Here is a 16,364-nt window from a genome sequence, read left to right on the forward strand (position 1 = left end):
ATAATCTGTCTGTAAACAATTGTTGGAAAAATTACTTGCGTCATGCACAAAGCAGATGTCCTAACCAACTTGCCAAAACTATAGTCTGTTAACAAGACATGTGTGGAGTGGTTGAAAAACGATTTTTAATGACTCCAACCTAAGTGTATGTAAACTTCTGACTTCAACTGTATGTCAGTGTCAGTGTAGGAATAAAACAGGAAAATGTGATTCAAGGAGGTAACCTACCTTCTTCATGCAACTTAATTCCACTTCCATACAAAGAAAATGTATTTAGCCGTTCAGGTCTGCAAAGTACAACTGTTGGTGATTCACATTGGCAGAATGAATAGAGACTACAACACATCAGTCTCTACAGAACACAGACTTTCTACACAGTAAACAGAAACCCAAAGGGTGATCACTAGGGCTGTTGCGGTGACCGTATTACCACCCCACCGGAGGTCATGAGTCATGACGGCAGACAAATTCCACGTGACCGTTTAGTCACGGTAATTAGGCTTCTCCAAGCTCTGATGCTGCTGATGGTCAATAGTAGCCTACCAAACTTGCTAACTGCCTAGTACTCAGCACTCTATTGTCCCTCAATCTGATGTCCGTGTACAAATCTAACCGAGGTGTTGATTCTGCTAGATCTGTCCAAAATTATAATTTTGATTAGTCTTTCCGGACCCAGTTCAAGACAGGCGTTTGGCAGGATCTGCGTTGGGAGGATTTTGCTTTCAAGCAATTGCCAGTATAAATATGCACTGTTACATTCCCACTGAGTAATAGTGACTGACAGTACAGAGTACATTAGCTTTTTTTGGTCGTTTCTGTTAGCAGTGTGCCTCGATTAGTGACGTACATGAAGCCTGGATTTGATCAGTCCGCAGTAACCTCTGGAGATTCAGCGGGGTTTAGTACAGATGTTGGGATTGGTTACATACTGTATCACCTCTTGGCTTTGATTAAGTTGGATTAAGAGTTTATTAAAGGTTTATTTACATTTGTTAGCTTTGATATGAGCATTCCATATCAACGTGTTGGCTTTGACAGTTGTTGATACAGCATTGCTAATTGGTTTTGTGATTTTTTTAAGGCAAGCTCTACTCCACATTGTGCAGCAATACAATTAAATCAACTCTGGACAAACATTCCATATAACAAAGATTAAATGCATTCTATAAATGATAGACCTCCACACTCACATGCCTAAGGCATTCTCAATTAACTTGCAAACAATAAAATGTAAATGCGAAGAGTGCCATTTTGTGTTTGTTTATTAACAACCACTCTAAGCACTGGTTTTATAAGCAAGCAAATTCATGATGTTACATGACAGGCCTGAGTGGTCACCTGTAGAGGACAGTTATGGATGAGAAAGAGGGAGAGAGAGGTCACTGGTCATTCACTGTGTCTTACACGAGACACTGCCTTACTCTATAGGCTATCAGTATTGTGCCTATTAATACATGGGCTGAGATGGCCCAATGACACTGGTGGTAAATCATGTTTTACTATGATGCTTGTGGTTAGATATGTTGTCAGGGGACGGTTCTTCATAAAGGAAAACCACAAGAAATCAGCCTAGACAAATCTTTATGTCTCTGAAACTGATTATAAAAAGCCATAGATTCTGATATCAGCAAATCCATTTAAGAAAAAGTTGTATTTCAGGAATGATTGTTTTTAACTTAGGTGAAATGAGAGATCAGAGATATGATTGTCACGCCCTGACTCAGGGGACGCTTATATGTTGAGTCAGGGTGTGTATATTCCTTGTTGTGCCTTTTCTATGTATAGGATCTAGTATGTCTAGTTCTATGTTGGCCGGTGTGGTTCCCAATCAGAGGCAGCTGTCGCTCGTTGTCTCTGATTGGGGACCATACTTAGGCAGCCTATTGGCACTGTCTAGTTGTGGGATCTTGTTCCTTGTAAGGTATGTTGTGTGTTCTACCTTGGACTTCACGTTTCGTTTCCTTTGTTGTTTTGTCATGTTGTTTATTACCTTAATAAACATGTACGCATATCACGCTGCGCCTTGGTCTGACCCGTCATTCAACGAACGTGACAGAAGATCCCACCAAACAAGGACCAAGCAGCGTGCCGAGAAGGAGCAAACGCCTGGGACTCAACAGGAGGTTACGTTAGTAGATGTCCTCCTCGGTTGGGGGAGAATTACGGAGGAGGAGGCCGTCCGTTATCGGAGGGCGATGAAGGAGGATGCCCAGGTAGGAGAGGAGAAACGGCGCCAACAGTGCCGACGACGGAGACCCGAGAGGTAACCCCAAGAACATTTTTGGGGGGGGCACACGGTGTGGACGACGAGGCAGCAGGAGGCCGTTAAAGGGCGGATCTGCAGGTTAGGAGAGGAGGCCACCATGTTACGGGGGCTATTGGTTCAGAGGGAGCAGGAGTTATTCGGTCAGAGGGAGGCGCTACAGGAGGCTAAAAGGGAGAAGGAAAGAGTAGAGGCACGGCGAGAGGAGCTGGTTAGGCAGCAGAAGGAGCGGGGGTTAATAAAGGAACCCAGTCCTGCTCCTCGCACCAAGCAAGTGGTGCGTGTCGCCAGTCCGGTCCGGCCTGTTCCTGCTCCTCGCACCAAGACAGTGGTGCGCGTCGCCAGTCCGGCCCGGCCTGTTCCTGCTCCTCGCACCAAGCCAGTGGTGCGCGTCGCCAGTCCGGCCCGGCCTGTTCCTGCTCCTCGCACCAAGCCAGTGGTGCGCGTCGCCAGCCCGGCCCGGCCTGTTCCTGCTCCTCGCACCAAGCCAGTGGTGCGTGTCGCCAGCCCGGCCTGGCCTGTTCCTGCTCCTCGCACCAAGCCAGTGGTGCGCGTCGCCAGCCCGGCCCGGCCTGTTCCTGCTCCTCGCACCAAGCCAGTGGTGCGCGTCGCCAGCCCGGCCCGGCCTGTTCCTGCTCCTCGCACCAAGCCTGTGGTGCGCGTCGCCAGTCCGGCCCGGCCTGTTCCTGCTCCTCGCACCAAGCCAGTGGTGCGTGTTCCTAGTCCGGTCCGGCCCGTGCCTGCTCCTCGCACCAGACCAGTGGTGCGTTTGTCCACTCCGGAGCCAGAGCAGTCCGCTCCACCGGTGCCTGATCCAGCTCCGGTCAGCGGCTCCACTCCGGAGCCAAAGCAGTCCGCTCCACCGGTGCCCAGTCCAGCTCCGGTCAGCGGCTCCAGTCCAGACCATGACGTCAGCCCCTCTCCAGGTTCGGGGTCTCCCACACCAGGGTCCAGACAGGGCCTGGCGTATTGTGGGAGGAAGGAGAGGGGAAGCAACGCGCCGAGGTCTAGACCAGACCAGGGGCGCAACAGGGAGGCGGAGAGGGAGAGGTCGTCACGCCCTGAGCCGGATCCGCCTCCGAGGCGGAATGCCCACCCGGCCCCTACCCTGTTATGTTTATGTTGTGCGGTCGGAGTCTGCACCTTTGGGGGGGGTACTGTCACGCCCTGACTCAGGGGACGCTTATATGTTGAGTCAGGGTGTGTATATTTCTTGTTGTGCCTTTTCTATGTATAGAATCTAGTATGTCTAGTTCTATGTTGGCCGGTGTGGTTCCCAATCAGAGGCAGCTGTCGCTCGTTGTCTCTGATTGGGGACCATACTTAGGCAGCCTATTGGCACTGTCTAGTTGTGGGATCTTGTTCCTTGTAAGGTATGTTGTGTGTTCTACCTTGGACTTCACATTTCGTTTCCTTTGTTGTTTTGTCGTGTTGTTTATTACGTTAATAAACATATACGCATATCACGCTGCGCCTTGGTCTGACCCGTCATTCAACGAACGTGACAATGATCAAAAGAAGGCAAGTTTTTATGAAATCGTTTTCATTTATTCAAAGAAAACAAACTTGACTGAGCAGTTATTTTTTTACTTGGAAGAATAAGCCAGATCCAGGCAATAAGGCTGTAACGTGTGGGTTCGATTCCCAGGACCATCCATATGTAAAATGCATGCACGCATGACTTTAAGTAGCGTCTGCTAAATGGCATATATTATTATTATTATAATGTCTTGATGTAATAGTGGAAGACCGTGGAAAAATGGGGGGGAAATGACTTTATAACCTGGGGGCACCTTACGAGTTCTGATCTGTTCCAGTTTAATAATAACGCTTCCAGTACTTTCTTTGACATCAGCAAGTTGTAATACACATAGTTCACCATGTTGTATTGTATTACAAATGTACTGTGAATTTCTAAAACACTTATTTATGGAATTTCACGATTATGTTATATAAATTGTTTACTTCTTCTCACAATATCATGCTGTGCCCCCTTGGCACATACTAGGGTTGAATCAAACTAAATAAACATGGTTGATCCAAACCACATAATTTAATATATTTTAACTGTACTAACGTCAGAACTCAGCCCCTCTAGGTTCTGCATTCTTTAGTCAAACCAGGTGTTTGTTTACTGCACAGAATAGACTTATGATGGACTCAACGGAAGCTTTTATGAACACTACATCAAAGTGTAGTGTTCATGTGTAATTAATATGCATGTTTTGAAACTCAGTAATGTTAAATTTACTTTTTCACATAAAATAAGTTTTGTGTTATGTTTATTTTACCAGAGCTGGTTGATGCTTGATAGATCCCTTCAGTGACCTAACCTGTGGAGATTTGGCTACCTGCTGAGATAGCAGGGCTCAGATAGCAGGGTCTCTCACACACAGCCCCTCACTCCTGTCCTGCTCTGACCATACTGGTGGTCATCTGGTTATGATCAAAGGTTTGAGTTTAGGACCACAGGATTGGAGAATTTAACAGTGTGTCTCAGCCTCAATCCAATAAACCCCATACAAACTGAAACTAGTAACGTCCACATACCAGGGATCAGACGAGCTGATCCGGATGGCAATTTTAGTTGTCGTCAGTGACTGAGTTATGCAGTGCAAAATGAATGGATGGATAGGTAGATGTGAAAGGATAATAAAATATAAGATGTTTTCATCTATTATATAGATGTTTTCATATATCAGAATAGTATATTCTAGACCTACTGTACCAGCGGCACAATACCTTGGATAATGGTCTTGGTTCCTCTTTGGGCAACATACTGCTGTTGTGCCCTCTTCAATAGAAAAACATGTTTTTTGTTGTTGTCTGGGAATAAACAGTTGTAAAATGTACCGTGACAACATTTGAACAAATATTGCACCATAGATGGGTTTGGTTGTAATTCATTTGAGACTAGCTGGAACTTAGGGATTTGATAGAGCTGCAAAAATGCAATTTATTTGTTTTCAGAGGCAGAACAAATTATTCGTAGCATGTTTTGGCAGTAAGAAATTCAGGGTAGTGAGGTACCCAAGGGACTCAAGTCATTTTCTGTTTTCTGAACCCTGTGAAATAAGGTAGAAGTGTCTGTAATATATACTGTAGATCAGGGGGTGAGGAATACTTTTGGCTTGAGGGCTGCACAGATTTTCTTTCTTGGACCGATTTGTTTGTCAAATGAAATTTAGGAAAAATATCAGTTATTTGAAAACATATAGGTCCATTATAATTTCTACATACTTTGTATCTAGTTTTAGATGTTGAAGAGTCGCCTGGAGTGATTTTATTATTATTTTTTACTCAAACCTTCCGCGGGCCAGAATGAATGGGCTCGGGGGCTGGATCCGGCCCACCCCTGTTGTAAGCTCTATTTCTACATTCCTTGATGTGTCAGAAGAAAATCATATCATTATTAAACCAATCAACATGCAATCCCCATGGCTCCTTGTGTCTGCTCCTTGTGTCTCCTCCAGGCTTCAGAGTTTATAGTTTAACCTCTACGGGATCAGTGTCCCTTATACGGGACAGTTGTTGCTCAATATGCGATATGTGACTAGAATGGTGTTGTAAACAACAGCCAACTTTCTGGGACATAGACATGTCTTATATGGGCAGAAAGCTTAAATGCTTGTTAATCTAACTGCAGTGTCCAATTTACAGTAGCTATTACAGCTAAAGAATACCATGCTATTGTTTCAGGATAGTGCACAACAACAAAACACTTTTATCATGGCAACTGGTTTGGTAATTCACCTCTGAAGGTAAATAATGTACTTACATTCAGTAATCTTGCTCTGATTTGTCATCCTGAGGGTCCCAGAGATAAAATGTAGTGTAGTTTGAAAAATAAATGTTTATATTCAAATGTAGGAACTGGGTTCTACAGTTTGACCTCTGACTCCATACCCACCTCGCCCGGCCATCTAGATGTGTGAAGGTTAGGGTATTTTCTGTAGGGAAGCTAATGATCCATCATTTATGACATTCATAGGAGTGTGCAAACTTAAATGTTGTATTACCATAGCATTTTTGTATGTTCTCTATAGTTATGTACTTGAAAACCAATTCGGCACATTTGGGAAAACTCCTGGCAGACTTGATACAAAATATTGTGTAGCGATGTAATTCTTCACTGGATCAGTCTGAAACTTTGTACACCCACTGCTGCCATCTGGTGGACAACATCCAAATTACACCTATATTCCTACATCACTGTCTGGCCTTTCTCTTGCATTTCAAAGATGATGAAGTTTTTTTGTTTGTATTATCTTTCACCAGATCTAATGTGTTATATTCTCCTACATTAATTTCACATTTCCACAAACTTCAAAGTGTTTTCTTTCAAGAATATGCATATCCTTGCTTCAGGGCATTGACCTACAGGCAGTTAGATTTTAGTATGTCATTTTTGGCGAAAATTGAAAAAAAGGGTCCTATCCTTAAGATGTTTGACTGATCACATTATATGTTGAAAAAAAGAAGGATGTGGACCAGCGCCCGAGGAATTAAGACTAAATTAAACAGAAAATAAGTCAATAAAACCTTTCCCTGGACACGTTCAACTGGTCGCCCTTCGTCTCTGTTGATGTACAGTGCATTCGGAAAGTATTAAGACCACTTCCCTTTTTCCACATTTTGCTACGTTACAGCCTTATTGTAAAATTGACTAAATTAACTTTTTTCCTCATCAATCTACACACAATACCCCATAATGACAAAGCGAAAACAGGTTTTTAGAAACTTTAGCAAATGTATTAAAAATTAAAATCAGAATCCTTTTTTACATAAGACCCTTTGCAATGAGACTTGAAATTGAGCTCAGGTGCATCCTGTTTCCATTGATCATCCTTGAGATATTTCTACAACTTGATTGGAGTCTACCTGTGGTAAATGCAGTTGATTGGACATGATTTGGAAAGGCACACACCTGTTTATATAAGGTCCCACAGTTGACAGTGCATGTCAGAGCAAAAACCAAGCCATGAGGTTGAAGGAATTGTCCGTAGAGCTCTGAGACAGGATTGTGTCGAGGCACAGATCTGGGGAAGGGTACCAAAACATTTCTGCAGCATTGAAGGTCCCCAAGAACAGTGGCATACTGATGAAACCAAGATTGAACTCGTTGGCCTGAATGCCAAGAGTCATATCTGGAGGAAACCTGGCACCATCCCTACGGTAAAGCATGGTGGTGGCAGCATCATGCTGTGGGGATGTTTTTCAGTGGCAGGGACTGGGAGACTAGTCAGGATCAAGGGAAAGATGAACCAAGCAAAGTACAGAGAGATCCTTGATGGAAACCTGGTCCAGAGTGCTCAGGACCTCAGACTGGGGGCGAAGGTTCACCTTCCAACAGGACAACGACCCTAAGCACACAGCCAAGACAATGCAGGAGTGACAAGCTTGTAGCATCATACCCAAGAAGACTCGAGTCTGTAATTGTTGCAAAAGGTGCTTCAACAAAGTACTGAGTAAAGGGTCTGAATACTTATGTAAATGTGATATTTCCGTTTTTTATTTTTAATACATTCGCAAAAATTTATAAAAACCTGTTTTTGCTATGTCATTATGGGGTATTGTGTGTAGATTGATGAGGGGAAAATACAATTTAATCCATTTTAGAATAAGGCTGTAATGTAACAAAATGTGGAAAAAGTGCACTGTAGACCTCATGTGTATTAGATTCAGGTTTAGCCCATGTCAGAGACTTGTTGAAGTTCTCGCAGAGGTTATTGGATAATAAACATCTGGACTGCTCCTGAAGTACTGCTCCCACTAGCTGCTCTAATGGTTATTGCTATCTGGGATCCTTGGGACATCCCTGCCCCCTATTGAAGTTGACATTTAAAATGGTTAAGGTTAGGGTTAGGTAATGCCTCGATCACACGACAGCGTCATTGCATTTTGGTACACCCATTTCCAATGGAACGCTGCGTTTGCCTTACAGCATTGCATTAAAGAGGCAGTTGCAGTGCGTTCTGTGTGGTGCAAACATTGGATATACAGTGGGGAGAACAAGTATTTGATACACTGCCGATTTTGCAGGTTTTCCTACTTACAAAGCATGTCGAGGTCTGTAATTTTTTATCATAGGTACACTTCAACTGTGAGAGACGGAATCTAAAACAAAAATCCAGAAAATCACATTGTATGATTTTTAAGTAATTAATTTGCATTTTATTGCATGACATAAGTATTTGATACATCAGAAAAGCAGAACTTAATATTTGGAAACCTTTGTTTGCAATTACAGAGATCATACGTTTCCTGTAGGTCTTGACCAGGTTTGCACACACTGCAGCAGGGATTTTGGCCCACTCCTCCATACAGACCCTTCTCCAGATCCTTCAGGTTTCGGGGCTGTCGCTGGGCAATACGGACTTTCAGCTCCCTCCAAAGATTTTCTATTGGGTTCAGGTCTGGAGACTGGCTAGGCCACTCCAGGACCTTGAGATGCTTCTACGGAGCCACTCCTTAGTTGCCCTGGCTGTGTGTTTCGGTCGTTGTCATGCTGGAAGACCCAGCCACAACCCATCTTCAATGCTCTTACTGAGGGAAGGAGGTTGTTGGCCAAGATCTCGCGATACATGGCCCCCATCCATCCTCCCCTCAATACGGTGCAGTCGTCCTGTCCCCTTTGCAGAAAAGCATCCCCAAAGAATGATGTTTCCACCTTCATGCTTCACGGTTGGGATGGTGTTCTTGGGGTTGTACTCATCCTTCTTCTTCCTCCAAACACGGCGAGTGGAGTTTAGACCAAAAAGCTCTATTTTTGTCTCATCAGACCACATTACCTTCTCCCATTCCTCCTCTGGATCATCCAGATGGTCATTGGCAAACTTCAGACGGGCCTGGACGTGCGCTGGCTTGAGCAGGGGGACCTTGCATGCGCTGCAGGATTTTAATCCATGACGGCGTAGTGTGTTACTAATGGTTTTCTTTGAGACTGTGGTCCCAGCTCTCTTCAGGTCATTGACCAGGTCCTGCCGTGTAGTTCTGGGCTGATCCCTCACCTTCCTCATGATCATTGATACCCCACGAGGTGAGATCTTGCATGGAGCCCCAGACCAAGGGTGATTGACCGTCATCTTGAACTTCTTCCATTTTCTAATAATTGCGCCAACAGTTGTTGCCTTCTCACCAAGCTGCTTGCCTATTGTCCTGCAGCCCATCCCAGCCTTGTGCAGGTCTACAATTTTATCCCTGATGTCCTTACACAGCTCTCTGGTCTTGGCCATTGTGGAGAGGTTGGAGTCTGTTTGATTGAGTGTGTGGACAGGTGTCTTTTATACAGGTAACGGGTTCAAACAGGTGCAGTTAATACAGGTAATGAGTGGAGAACAGGAGGGCTTCTTAAAGAAAAACTAACAGGTCTGTGAGAGCCGGAATTCTTAATGGTTGGTAGGTGATCAAATACTGCAATAAAATGCAAATTAATTACTTAAAAATCATACAATGTGATTTTCTGGATCTTTGTTTTAGATTCCATCTCTCACAGTTGAAGTGTACATATGATAACAATTACAGACCTCTACATGCTTTGTAAGTAGGAAAACCTGCAAAATCGGCAGTGTATCAAATACTTGTTCTCCCCACTGTATACAACGTATGCATCAAGGTGAATGTTGAACTTTTGTTGCACACATATCCAATGAAAATGTTTATTACATAATGAAAAAGTTTATTATGCAGCATTGATGCAATGACGCTGTCGGTCTGATGGAGGCGTAAGGGTTATGGTTAGCGTAACGCCTTGATCACACCGACAGCATCATTGTGCAAAAAAGTTCAACATTAACCTTCTACCATTTCTGTCAAGCTGTCTACGCATACAGTTTGATGCATACGTTCGATAAATCCAACGTATGCACCACACAGAACACACTGCAACTGCCTCTGCAACGCAATGCTGCAAGGCAAAAGCAGCGTTCCATTGGAAATGAATGTACTTCTGGTGTACCAAAATGCAATGACACTATTGGTGTGATCGAGGCGTAAGGGTAGGGGTTAAGGTTAGAGTTTAGGGTAAGGATGTCCCAAGGATCCCAGATAGCCCTAACCCTGCTCTAATGCTGCAGTAATCACAACTGAGATCTACAGTCTGTGGAGGATGTGTTAAGTGTGATCATGCTATAATAATGGATATGATGGATGTTTCTCCATCTCCATGATATGGCTGATAGTCAGGGACGAATTGAGAAATCATAGGCCCCAGGGCTTTTTTGTTTTGTTTTGTGGAAACACTTTCTCTGGAGTGATGAATCACTCTTCACCATCTGGCAGTCCGACGGACAAATCTGGGTTTGGCGGATGCCAGGAGAACGCTACCTGCCCGAATGCATAGTGCCAACTGTAAAGTTTGGTGGAGGAGGAATAATGGCCTGGGGCTGTTTTTCATGGTTCGGGCTAGAACCCTTAGTTCCAGTGAAGGGAAATCTTTAATGCTACACTATACAGTAACATTTTAGACGATTCTGTGCTTCCAACTTTGTGGCAACAGTTTGGGGAAGGCCCTTTCCTGTTTCAGCATGACAATGTTGGCCTGCACAGAGCCCTGACCTCAACCCTGTCGAACAGCTTTGGGATGAATTGGAATGCAGACTGCGAGCTAGGCCTAATCGCCCAACATTAGTGCCCGACCTCACTAATGCTCTTGTGGCTGCAATGTTCCAAGTGGAAAGCCTTCCCAATAGAGTGGAGGCTGTTATATCAGCAAAGGGGGACCAACTCCATATTAATGCCCATGATTTTGGAAAGAGATGTTCGACGAGCAGGTGTCTACATACTTTTGGTCATGTAGTGTATATACAGTATATATATCACAGGCTACAGTAGGCTACTAAAAAACAACATTTCTAGTGGCACACTGATTCAGCTAATGACGAAGATGAAGCCATAGGCTACTCACGGTGATGGCCAATGCACTCGTCGTGGCAATAGCCTATCTCCAGATGAGCTACTTAGAAAAACAGTGCTGCTGTTAGCTACAAATTGGGAGTTGTTGAGAAAAAAATATATATATACAGACAGATTAGTCTTCTCTTTTCAGCAGTAGGCATTTGCTTTCCAAACTGTACGTTTTTCCCGCAATTGTATTTTGAAATCTGCAAAAGGCAAACTGACAACTGCAACGTACCATAGAAATATAATCCATAGATGGCAGTTCCCATTCAAGTCAGGACTGGCATCCATTGCTAGTATACCCATGAGTTTAACAGTAAAAAAAGCTATACAGTACCAGTCAAAAGTTTGCATGCACCTACTCATTCAAGGGTTTTTCTTTATTTTTTACATTGTAAAATAATAGTGAAGACATCAAAACTATGAAATAACACATATGGAATCATGAAGTAAACCAAAAAGTGTTAAACATATTTTATATTTGAGATTCTTCAAATAGCCACCCTTTGCCTTGATGACAGCTTTGCACACTCTTGCCATTCTCTCAACCAGCTTCAGCTGGAATGCTTTTCCAACAGTCTTGAAGGAGTTCACACAAATGATAGTCCCACTAAGCCCAAACCAGATGGGATGGCGTGTCGCTGCAGAATGCTGTGGTAGCCATGCTGGTTAAGTGTGCCTTGAATTCTAAATAAATCACAGACAGTGTCACCAGTAAAGTACCCCCACACCATACCTCCTCCTCCATGCTTTACGGTGGGAACTACACATGCGGAGATCATCCGTTCACCCACACCACGTCTCACAAAGACATGGGGCGGTTGGAACCAAAAATCTCAAATTTGGACTCCAGACCAAAGGACACATTTCCACCGGTCTAATGTCCATTGCTCGTGTTTCTTGGTCCAAGCAGGTCTCTTCTTCTTATTGGTGTCCTTTAGTAGTGGTTTCTTTGCAGAAATTCGACCATGAAGGCCGGATTCCACAGTCCCCTCTGAACAGTTAATGTTGAGATGTGTCTGTGACTTGAACTCTGTGAAGCATTTATTTGTGCTGCAATTTCTGAGGCTGGTAACTCCAATGAACGTATCCTCTGCAGCAGAGGTAACTCTGGGTCTTCCATTCCTGTGGTGGTCCTCATGAGAGCCAGTTTCATCATAGCGCTTGAAGGTTTTTGTGACTGCACTTGAAGAAACTTTCAAAGTTCTTGAGATTTTCCGTATTGACTGACCTTCATGTCTTAAAGTAATGATGGATTGTCGTTTCTCTTTGCTTATTTGAGCTGTTCTTGCCATAATATAGACTTGGTCTTTTACCAAAAAGGGCTATCTTCTGTATACCTTGTCACGACACAACTGATTGGCTCAAACGCATTAAGAAGGAAAGAAATTCCACAAATGAACTTTTAGGAAGGCACACCTGTTAATTGAAATGCATTCCAGGTGACTACCTCATGAAGCTGGTTGAGAGAATGCAACAAGTGTGCAAAGCTGTCATCAAGGCACAGGGTTGCTATTTGAAGAATATAAAATATATTTTGATTTGTTTAACACTTTTTTGGTTACTACATGATTCCATGTGTTATTTCATAGTTTAGATGTCTTCACTATTATTCTACAATGTAGAAAATAGTAAAAATAAAGAAAACCCCTAATAAACTCAGCAAAAAAATAAACGTCCTCTCACTGTCAACTGCGTTTATTTTCAGCAAACTTAACGTGTAAATATTTGTATGAACGTAACAAGATTCAACAACTGAGACATAAACTGAACAAATTCCACAGACATTTGACTAACAGAAATCAAATAATGTGTCCCTGAACAAAGGGGGGGTCAAAATCAAAAGTAACAGTCAGTATCTGGTGTGGCCACCAGCTGCATTAAGTACTGCAGTGCATCTTCTCCTCATGGACTGCACCAGATTTGCCAGTTCTTGCTGTGAGATGTTACCCCACTCTTCCACCAAGCCACCTGCAAGTTCCCTGAGATTTCTGGGGGGAATGGCCCTAGCCCTCACCTTCCGATCCAACAGGTCCCAGACGTGCTCAATGGGATTGAGATCTGGGCTCTTCGCTGGCCATGGCAGAACACTGACATTCCTGTCTTGCAGGAAATCACGCACAGAACGAGCAATACGGCTGGTGGCATTGTCATGCTGGAGGGTTATGTCAGGATGAGCCTGCAGGAAGGGTACCACATGAGGGAGGAGGATGTCTTCCCTGTAATGCACAGCGTTGAGATTGCCTGCAATGACAACAAGCTCAGTCCGATAATGCTGTGACACACCGCCCCAGACCATGACGGACCCTCCACCTCAAAATCGATCCCGCTCCAGAGTACAGGCCTCGGTGTAACGTTCATTCCTTCGATGATAAACGCAAATCCGACCATCACCTCTGGTGAGACAAAACCGCGACTCGTCAGTGAAGAGCACTTTTTGCCAGTCCTGTCTGGTCCAGCGACGGTGGGTTTGTGCCCATAGGCGACGTTGTTGCCGGTGATGTCTGGTGAGGACCTGCCTTCCAACAGGCCTACAAGCCCTCAGTCCAGCCTCTCTCAGCCTATTGCGGACAGCTGAGCACTGATGGAGGGATTGTGCGTTCCTGGTGCAACTCGGGCAGTTGTTGTTGCCATCCTGTACCTGTCCTGCAGGTGTGATGTTCGGATGTACCGATCCTGTGCAGGTGTTGCACGTGGTCTGCCACTGCAAGGACGATCAGCTATCCGTCCTGTCTCCCTGTAGCGCTGTCTTAGGCGTCTCACAGTACGGACATTGCAATTTATTGCCCTGGCCACATCTGCAGTCCTCATGCCTCCTTGCAGCATGCCTAAGGCATGTTCACACAGATGAGCAGGGTCCCTGGGCATCTTTCTTTCTGTGTTTTTCAGAGTCAGTAGAAAGGCCTCTTCAGTGTCCTAAGTTTTCATAACTGTGACCTTAATTGCCTACCATCTGTAAACTGTTAGCGTCTTAACGACCGTTCCACAGGTGCATGTTCATTAATTGTTGATGGTTTATGGATTTTTACTAATTATGTTTGAAAGACAGGATCCTGAAAAAGGGACGTTTCTTTTTTTGCTGAGTTTATATACTGGGGCGCACATTTCACTGGGGTTGGGGGGGACATGTCCCCCCACATTCTGAAATTTCATTTTTGTTCCCCCCAGTTTTATCATTGGAATGTGATAAAAAACGAGGCAATGGTGTGCTTTAGGACCATGGGGACGCCTCCGAGCGGTCGGGTAGGCTGTTTGGAGTGTTTACCCGACTGGATAAAAAATAGATATATATGTCCCCCCCCACTTCTAAAACCAAAGTTGCGCCCCTGACTGTATATATAATAGATACAATATATATTTTGGTAATAAATATATATTTTATTTTATTGGGGGCTGCATCTTGGGCCCCCCACAGGCCTGGGCCCAGGGTCTTCAGGACCAGTAATCCCTGCATTAACCCAGCCCTGCTGATAGTGATGGTTGAGTCATAGTCAGAGAAAGATGCTGTTGCTTAGCAGTGGAATGCGTGTGGTAGTGTGGTACATCTCTAACATACAGTCAAAGACAAGGTAGTCAGTGAAGTTAGCTAGAAAAGAGAGCAAATCTTATGTTTAACTACTGTAGGTGTTGGTTGAGGTTGATGCTTTTATTTGTGACAGGGATCCATACAAAACCAATAATACTGACTGTGAAACCACTCAACAGCAGAACAGATGTGGTGTTTGGCCCAGTACACCATACACCTACCAGAATACTACGCTGTAAATAGATTTGCATTTTTTTATTTCTATCCTGGAAAAGATTTGTGACCCGTTATTGTCCATCAGTCTTCCTGTGGGAAAAATATTTTATTCGCAAACCCCTAATGGCTAAATGCTCCACAGCACACAGATAAGGGTTTGATTATTTGATATACTCAAAAAAATATTGCCATGAAATGGAGCATAGAGAAGAAGAGGTCATGTTCCCATTATGGTTCGATGTTCCCTCTTCACTTGCCTAAATGTTGTATTAAGTGACAAAGATCTAAGCTAATAAACTGAATCAGCTTTCTCATGCTCACTACACATTCTCTTTCGAGGAGTTGTATAGAGTTGGAGGGAAGTTGGAAGGTTTAGGCCAAATTGGACATGCACTGCATAGTATCTATATAGTTATAGTGCTTCTTTTGATACCGTATGTTTATGTTGAGTGCTTGACCCCAATTGGGTTTATTTTGGCACTTGTTCTTTCAAAACAGTACATCCTGGCTGGAGGTCTCCCTGTTTTCAAAAATCTGGACAACACATTTTGTTCTTGTAATGAAGTTTGCACTACAGCCAAAGATATCAGTTGGATTTACTGCTTGCCTTAGTGTAAGAGATAGGGTGACATCTCTGCCAAGCATTTGCATGATGTGAAATGTAGTTCAAGGTTCAGGGTTCACAATGGGGAGCCCAGTTTTTATAGATCCCAGTTTTTATAGAATCCATTTTGGTCAAACGTGGGAATGTCCATTATGGAGATCTATTTTAGTTCTTTAACCATAAACATCTTAAGCAAAATCATATGGCATGTAGGTGAAAGGAACCATATACAGTTGAAGTCGGAAGTTTACATACACTTAGGTTGGAGTCATCATGGGAAAATAAAAAAGAAATCAGCCAAGACCTCAGAAAAAACATTATAGACCTCCACAAGTCTGATTCATCCTTGGGAGCAATTTCCAAATGCCTGAAGGTACCACGTTCATCTGTACAAACAATAGTACGCAAGTATAAACACCATGGGACCACGCAGCCGTCATACCGCTCAGGAAGGAGACGCGTTCTGTCTGCTAGAGATGAACGTACTTTGGTGCGAAAAGTGCAAATCAATCCCAGAACAACAGCAAAGGACCTTGTGAAGATGCAGGAGGAAACAGGTACACAAGTATCTATATCCACAGTAAAACAAGTCCTATATTGACATAACCTGAAAGGCCGCTCAGCAAAGAAGAAGCCACTGCTCCAAAACCACCATAAAAAGGCCAGACTACGGTTTGCAACTGCACATGGGGACAAAGATCATACTTTTTGGAGAAATGTCCTCTGGTCTGATGAAACAAAAATAGAGATGTTTGGCCATAATGACCATCGTTATGTTTGGAGGAAAAAGGGGGACGCTTGCAAGCCGAAGAACACCATCCCAACCGTGAAGCACTGGGGTGGCAGCATCATGCTGT

Source organism: Coregonus clupeaformis, chromosome 9 (assembly GCF_020615455.1).
Source record: "Coregonus clupeaformis isolate EN_2021a chromosome 9, ASM2061545v1, whole genome shotgun sequence".
In the NCBI taxonomy this organism is placed as follows: Eukaryota; Metazoa; Chordata; class Actinopteri; order Salmoniformes; family Salmonidae; genus Coregonus; species Coregonus clupeaformis.